Source organism: Phyllobates terribilis, unplaced genomic scaffold, assembly GCF_046119375.1.
Source record: "Phyllobates terribilis strain yellow unplaced genomic scaffold, ASM4611937v1 Scaffold_5__5_contigs__length_657084704, whole genome shotgun sequence".
Classification (NCBI taxonomy): domain Eukaryota; kingdom Metazoa; phylum Chordata; class Amphibia; order Anura; family Dendrobatidae; genus Phyllobates; species Phyllobates terribilis.
The window spans coordinates 513,417,810-513,426,566 of NW_027362765.1; the positions used below are offsets into that span (position 1 = coordinate 513,417,810).

Genomic DNA, 8,757 nt, shown 5'->3' on the forward strand with positions numbered 1-8,757 from the left:
CCGAGACCCGTAGTGTTTCCATTTTTCGTGATCTGGGGCCGGGTTAGGGCTTATCTTTTTGGCGCCGAGCTGACGTTTTTATTGATACCATTTTGGTGTAGATCCGATGTTTTGATCTCCCGTTATTGCATTTTATTGCAATGTTGCGGAGACAAAAAAAAAATTCTGGATTTTGGAATTTTTTTCTCATTACACCGTTTACCGATCGGATTAATGCTTTTTTATATTGATAGCTCGGGTGATTCTGAAGGCGGCGATACTAAATATGTATATGTGTGTTCTTTTTATTGTTTTATTTTGAATGGGGCGAAAGGGGGGTGATTTAAACTTTTATTTCTTTAATATTTTAAAAAACATTTTTTTTTACACTTTCTGCATGCTTTAATAGTCTCCATCGGAGACTAGAAGCTGCAGTTGTCTGATCCCCTATGCTACATACAGGCGATGATCAGATCACCTGTATGTAGCAGATTTGTTCACTTGCTATGAGCGCTGACCAATGGGTGGTGTCCATAGCAATCTGGACATGACAACAACAGGGGTCTGCTGAAGACCCCGGGTTGTCATGCCGACCGATCGGCGACCCGCGATCATGTGACGAGGTCACCGATTGGCGGGGGTCAGTGACGCGCTTCCAGCGGTGCGCTCTTAAATGCCGCTGTCAGAGATCGACAGCGGCATTTAACTAGTTAACAGCTGCGGGTGGATCGCGATTCCACCCGAAGCTGCTGCGGGCACGTGACAGCTGTACAGATCACTGCGCATGACCAAAGTATCTTCCTGCTGTCTGGTGACCCGGATGTTGTCATGACGACATCGGGTCACCATGGCAACATCCGGGAAGCCGCGACAGACATTGTTGGACACCAGCAGGAGAAGAGAGTATCACGATCATCTCTCCTTGCCCCCGCAATGCTGCTATCGATTTCGATCGCATCATTGCGGGGGTTAATGTGCCGGGAGCGGTGCGGGACCCCTCCCAGCACATAGCACCGGGTGTCAGCTATGATAATCAGCTGACATCCGGCGGCGATCGCGCCCACACAGCCTGTGCACAGGCGAAATCAACAAGGCGTACTAATACGTACCTGGCTCTTAAAGCCCAGGGCGCAGGTACCTATTAGTACGCCTTGGGATTTTAACCCCTTAATTACCGGGGACGTATTAGTACGCATATTTGCGTACCGCCCGTTCAGTGAGGGCTGCTGCGCTGAGCCCTCACTGAACGGAGCACATGTCAGCTGATTCTTACAGCTGACATGTGCCCGCAACAGCCGCAGGTGGAATCGCGATCCACCCGCGGCTGTTAACATGTTAAATGCCGCTGTCAATCTTTGACAGCAGCATTTAACGCGCGCTTCCGGGTAGCGCGTCATAAGCCCCGCCCACCGGCGACCCCGTCACGTGATCGCGGGTCGCCGATGGGTGGGCATGACAACCCAGGGTCTGCAGCAGACGCCTGTGGTTGTCATGATCTTGTCGCTATGAGCGCCACCTAGTGGTCGGCGCTCATAGCACAGGACCATTTCTGCTGCATGCAGGGGACCTGCTCGTCCCCTGTATGTAGCAGAGGCGATCGGATAGTTGCTGCTTCTAGTCTCCTATGGAGACTATAGAAGCATGCAAAAAGTAAAACAAAAAAGTTTTTAAAAATATAAAAAAAAATAAAAGTTTAAATCACCCCCCTTTTGCCCCATTCAAAATAAAATAATAAAAACCCCACATACACATATTTGGTATCGCCCGATCTATCAATATAAAAAAAGAATTAATCCGATCGGTAAACGGCGTAACGAGAAAAAAATTCTAAACACCAGAATTACGTTTTTTGGTCGCCGCAAAATTGCAATAAAATGCAATAACGGGCGATCAAAACATCGGATCTACCCCAAATGTTATCAATAAAAATGTCAGCCCCAGATCACGAAAAATGGAGACGCTACGGGTCTTAGAAAATGGCGCTATTTTTTTATTTATTTTTTTTACCAAATTTTGGAATTTTTTTTCACCACTTAAATATAAAAGAACCTATACATGTTTGGTGTCTATGAACTCCTTCCTGACTCCATACGACAATCAGACTAGTTCCCTGGATCAACGCCCTATCAAGGAATCTAGTGTATATAACCTGTAATATTATACTTATCAAGAAAGGCATCCATGCCCTTCTTAAATTTTAGTAGTGAATCACTCATTACAACATCATGCGGCAGAGAGTTCCACAGTCTCACTGCTCTTACAGTAAAGAATCCCCATCTGTGATTATGATTAAACCTTCTTTCCTACAGACGTAGAAGATGCCCCCTTGTCCCCGTCTCAGGCCTCAGAGTAAAAAGATCAGTAGAAAGGTCTTTGTACTGTCCCCTCATATACTTGTACATAGTAATAAGATCACCCCTCAGCCTTCGTTTTTCCACAGTAAATAACCCCAAGTGAAATAACCTGTCTTGGTATTGCAGACCCCCCAGTCCTCTAATAACCTTGGTCGCTCTTCTCTGCACCCTCTCTAGTTCAGCTATGTCTCTCTTATACACCGGAGACCAGAACTGTACACCGTATTCTAAGTGTGGTCGCACTAATGACTTGTATAGAGGTAAAATTCTGTTCTCCTCATGAGCATCTATGCCTCTTTTAATGCATCCCATTATTTTATTTGCCTTTGCAGCAGCTGCCTGACACTGGCCACTAAACGTGAGCTTGTCGTTCACCAATACACCCAGGTCTTTTTCAGTTACAGTTTTGCCCAGTGTTTTATAATTAAGCATATAATTATACATTTTATTTCCTCTGCCCAAGTGCATTACCTTACATTTATCCCCATTAAAACTCATTTGCCATTTATCAGCCCAAGCTTCTAGTTTAAATAGGTCCTCCTGTAATATAAAATTGTCCTCCTCTGTATTAATTACCCTGCAGAGTTTAGTGTCATCTGCAAATATTGAAATACTACTCTGTATGCCCCCTACAAGGTCATTAATAAATATGTTAAAAAGAAGCGGGCCCAATGCTGACCCCATGCGCAGTGCATGATTTAACTAACTTGTGTCTGCAGGGCTGACAGCTACAAGACATAGCAGTGATCCTGCATTGTTATGCCTTGTAACTGCGATCAGACTGCACAAAGTGAAAGTCACAAAGTGGGACAAAGTTAAAAAAAATAAATAAATTAAAAAATATTATATATATATATATATATATATATATATATATATATATATATATATATATATATATTGTACCCATAAATAAATAATATTATGAAAGAAAAACAATAAAAAGTACACATATTTAGAATCGCTTAATCCGGAATGACCCGACCTATACAACTGTCCCATTAGTTAACCCCTTTAGTAAAAACCATATTTTAAAAAAAAAAAAAAAAAAAAAAAGGGAGGCTAAAAAAAAAATGATGCTTTATCATAAACACCGAACAAAAAGTGGAATAAAACGCGATAAAAAAAAAAAAATGTAAATAAAATGGCACCGCTGAAAATGTCACCTTGTCCCACAAAAATTAAGCCGCCATACAGCTCTTTTAGCAGAATAAAAAAAGTTATAACTCTCAGAATAAAGCGATGTTTAAAAGCGTCAAAACATTAAAAAAAATTAAAAAAAACATATAAATGTGGTATCGCTGTAATCGTACTGACCCAAAGAATAACGCGGCCTTATCAATTTTACCATATGCAGGACAGCATTAAAAAAAAAAAAAAAAACAATTCTTGAATTTTTGGTTTTGTTTATTCTGCCTCCCAAAAATCGGAATAGAAAGCGATCAAAAAACAAAACAAGACCTCACATGACTGTCAGCAGAAATATGGAAAAAGTATAGCTCTCAAAATATGGCGATGCAAAAAAAAAAGTTTTGGGCAAAAACAGCGTCTATTAGTGTGTGACAGCAGTTAAACATAACTCGTTAAAGGGAATCTGTCACCCCCTGGGACTTTACAGACCGCTACTATGGGCATACAGGTGCTAGAAATGTGAAGCTATACTTACCTGTATAGCCCATATTAGCGGTTTGGTTGCTGTGTAATAGCCTTTTTATTACATTTCTGCTGAGCTTCGCGTCCCCCGGACGTCAAGAGATGCCCGCCTACTAGCCCTATTTACTCACCCCACCTCCCCTGCACAGGGCCCTGTGAGGTGCAGTTCCCGGCCGGATCCTGCGCCGTTTCCTCTGTACGGACGGCGCTCTTCTCCCTGCCGTCAGTGTAGTGTTGTGCAGCAGGGAACTTGTGCGCAGGCGCCGGTGAGTCACACTGCCTTGCCAGCGCCTGCGCACAAGTTCCCTGCTGCACAACACTACACTGACGGCAGGGAGAAGAGCGCCGTCCTTACAGAGGAAACAGCGCAGGCGCAGGATCCGGCCGGGAACTGCACCTCACAGGGCCCTGTGCAGGGGAGGTGGGGTGAGTATGGAAATAGGACTAGTAGGCGGGCATCTCTTGACGTCCGGGGGACGCGAAGCTCAGCAGAAATTTAATAATAAAGCTATTACACAGCAACCAAACCGCTAATATGGGCCATACAGTTAAGTATAGCTTCACATTTCTAGCACCTGTATGCCCATAGTAGCGGTCTGTAAAGTCCCAGGGGGGTGACAGATTCCCTTTAAAGGGTTGATTGTGACTTGTAGGATTGCAGCTTCCAATAGGTGGCACAATAAAGTTCAAGTCCTCTTTTCCTCTGAAGAGGCAATTTGCATATTAAATTTCCCAGAGGAGCATTGCACAGTGAATAAGCCTCCTTACCTTGACATGCCAGAGCCGGTATGTCATTCTCCACAAGGAAAAACGCTACCCCTTAGACCTCAGTCCAGAGCCTCTCATCTAGCCAAATCAGTTCTCATACTTTGCACAGATGAGGGCCAACAGCCCAAAACACTGTCTGCAAATTGAGTTTCTGATTTGGCTTTTATCCCAAGTCATATTGCACGACTTGTTAAAGGGTTGATTGTGACTTGTAGGATTGCTGCTTCCAATAGGTGGCGCTATAGAGTTCAAGTCCTCTTTTTCTCTGAAGAGGCAATTTGCAGTTAAACATAAAAACCCGATATAAATCTGGTATCGCTCTAATCGCACTGACCTGAAGAATAAAGTAATCTAATCACTTATACCACATGAGGAACGGTTTTAAAAATAAATCAAACCAATTTTTCGCCTGCTGTTGATTTGTTCATTCGGCCTCCCAAAGATCGCAGTAAGGTTCGGCTCACATTTATCATGCGCTTTGCGCTTACACCGGGGTTTCCGTGTAAATCTCTGACATATATGATTCAGACGGAACTCCCGGCGGAAGGTTCCCTATAATGAGGCAGGTGGAGGCACCGTGGACGCAGTCTGGCCTGTGATCCGACTTTTTAGGAGTGCATACTGGTAGAACAAAGGTTCTGGAAAAGCGAAAAAGCCCTTGCCCCCCCAAAAGATATTCAGCAAATTCTGTGCTCACAAATCCAGATGTCCCCTGCCTTCTGAGCGCCAGTGTGCATAAACCGCAGTTAGCGTCCACATGTTTGGCATTTCTCTAGCGATGAGAGCCCACCTAATTTACAGGTGCATGTCTCCAGAAGCACGAGCTGGGCACAACGTACTGGTCACTAAAACTTCAGTTTGCAATTTTCACTCAGCCGCATCCACTGCTGCTTGTTTCTGGAAAACACCCATGTAGTTAAAATTCTCACCACACTTGTTGATAAATTCCCAAAGTGGTATAATTTCCAAAATGGGGTCACTTGAGGGGGGGATTCTGCTGTTCTAGCACTTAGTGGCTCTGTATATGGAGTCCGCAAGCTATTCTAGAAAGATCTGCGCTTTAAGAGACAAATAGCACTCGGTCCCTTCCTAGTCTCGCAGTGTGGCTAAGCAGTACTGTACAGCCACTTATGGGGAATTTCTACATTCAGCAAAAATTGTGTGATATATTTTGGTGCAATTTGTACCCATTTCCCAGTGTGAAAATGTAAAATCTCGGGCTAAAACAAAATTTTGGTGGTAAAAATGTAATTATTCTTTCTTTACCGTCCAATGGTATAAAACTCTGTGAGGCACACATGATGTTAACATGCTCATGGCATGCCTAGATAAATTCATTGAGGGGTCTTGTTTCCAAAATGGGGTGCTCCCAAACAGTGATTTTTCCCCACATATAGGGTATCTGCATGCTCAAGAGAAATTGCACAACAAATTTTGGGATCTAATTTTTTCCAGGTACCCTTGCGAAAATAAAAAAAATTTGGGTCTAAAGTAACATTTTTGTGAAAAAAAGTTAAACGTTAATTTTTTCTTTCACATTCCAAAAATACCCATGAAGCACCTGAAGGGTTAATAAACTTCCTGATTGTGGTTTTGAACACCTTGAGGGGTGCAGTTTGTAGAATGGTGTCACTTTTGGGTATTTTCTATCATAGGCCCCTCAAAGTCACTTCCAATGTGATGTGGTCCCTAAAAATATGGTTTTGTAAATTTTGTTGGAAAAATTAGAAATTGCTGATCAACTTTTAACCCTTATAACTTCCTAGCAAAAAAAAATGTTTCCAAATTTGTGCTGATGTAAAGTAGACATGTGAGAAATGTTATTAACTATTTTTTGTGACATAGCTCTCTGATTTAATTCAAAGTTTGAAAATTGCAAAATGTTCAAAGTTTTTGCCAAATTTTCATTTTTTTCACAAATAAACACAAATCAGATCAAAGAAATTTTATCACTAACATGAAGTACAATATGTCACAAAAAAAATTTCAGAATCAGTGGGATCCGTTGAAGCGTTCCAAAGTTATTAAATCGTAAAGTGACAGTGGACAGATTTGTAAAAATTGACTTGGTCATTAAAGTGGAAACAGCCTTGGGGAATGGCATGGGATGGGATGGGATGGGATGGGATGGGTAAAGTGGTTAAAGAGCTATTTCCAAAACATGACAACTTTATGCATCTGAATCTCCTCTCTCTTCAAGACATGGTTCTGGGATCTGATGATTGGAGAGTTCCATTCTTGGGAAGTGATCACTGAGAGTCCCAAGAATCAGTAAATTATTGCTTATCTTGTGGACAGGGGATTATTTCCTATTCTGGGAGAGACCTTTCAATAGTAAAAATGTATTTAAATATGTTTAACATTTCTTCACGCTCCTAGTTTCTGCTAAAGCATATACTATATCATATGCAGAAAGAGTTAAACAGCTGGGATTGGAGATTTCTTTCATTCCCACCATTAGTGCTGGAGAGTGACTGTCAATCACAGCCAATCTGCATCAGGTGATCAAGCGAGCACGGCATCTGCATCCACCATGATGTAGGAAGGCGTTGTCCACAAGTAGTATATTGGTGATCAACTCCATGTCAAATAAGTAGGAACCCATCTGCAGAACCTGGGAGTGATGGAGCGGAAGTGGCCGGCTGTTACATCCAGCTGATCGATAAGGAAGCTGCGTGTCAGACCCCACTGACCGGACAGTGATGACGTATTACAAGAGGTCATCACTGACATTGTCCCATAAACCTTCAGCTCAAGTGCAAGAGCTGCAATGTGGCTGAAAACTAGTCCGTCATCCGCTTAAAAGAAAGATGTCAGCAGTTGTGTTAATAAGCGCATGGTCCGGAGGTAAATGGCAGCTTTAACAGAGGATTTTTTTTTACTACAATTCCCAAACACGTTTTTTGGGACTTGTAAAAACATGGAATTTACACACTTTCAGATTTTACTCCCTATAGTAAACGAATGCCGCATTCATACATCCGTGTGCCACGCTGCCAGTATGGACTGAGCTGCACGGACTGTCCAAGGGGGTCTCCTGCCCCAGACACAAAGGACTCCAGTATGCCTGTGACGTGGTCATGTTTGGCCCAGGAGACCCCCATTGATGGTCTGTGCTCGGAGCGTTGTGAATGTGACAAATGACGGAGAAAATAGGGAAAAAAAACTTCGCTCATGCTCCACTTTACAAAAATACCATGGACGCCGAAGTGAAAAAGTGTTTACACCACAACATAAATCTACGTTCTCGGCTGTGGAGCACCTCTGGCCCCCAACATGTCCCTGCAGGGGCCACACGCCAGGACACAAGGGCTCCTCACACTGGGGAGTTTGCTGAGGACTGAAGAGACACCGCAGGCAAAGTTACCAATGAGTCCTAGACCCTGAGAACTGCTCACTACAGTACAAGTTGTCAGCAATGTCACATCATGGACAAGCAGTCAGTGGAGAGTGCACAGGCGAGCTGTCACCCCTCCCCGGTCCACTGCTCCTAACTACCCACCTGGCCCCTGTAGTCGACCAGTGGCGCCCCTCTCTGGCTGCTGCTCCTGCTTCCTGTGTAGCACGAATATTGCTCCGGGTACTACGCAAACAATCCTCGGTTCCCCCACAGCAGCAGGAGACACTGCCTGCAACACAGCGCAACCTCTGCACCTAGGAGCCGCACAGACAGGAAGAGAAGCGGACTACAGCTCCCACAATGCTTCACGCTAAGAGTAAAAACTTTATTAAAACCTAACAAAAGCGTCAGCGAAAAGTGTGTTCACTGGCTGATAATGAGAGCGGTGTGCGGGCAGCGATAGAGGCTGCAGGTCTGTGCATGGAGGCGGCAGGGCACATTAGGGCACGGGCTGCTAACCACCTCCTGTCACTGACAGCTTAGGTTTGGCCGACATTTATTTTGGAGAGCCCTGCATGTATTTCCCAGCCATGATGATGTCACAGGCTTGTTCCACTTCACACAGAATTTTTGGCAAATTTTATCGTAGAGTCTGTACTGAGA

At 43.7% G+C, this 8,757-nt stretch overlaps 1 protein-coding gene across 1 annotated transcript in view; it reads right to left on the reverse strand.

Moving 5' to 3' along the window:
• Positions 1–8,458, reverse strand: part of MICU1 (mitochondrial calcium uptake 1) — a 90,204-nt gene extending 81,746 nt beyond the window's left edge. The window contains exon 1 of the mRNA XM_073681692.1: positions 8,257–8,458. The gene's annotated coding sequence lies outside the window, so the exon portion shown is untranslated. The remainder of the gene's footprint in view (positions 1–8,256) is intronic.
• Positions 8,459–8,757: the final 299 nt, after the last annotated feature.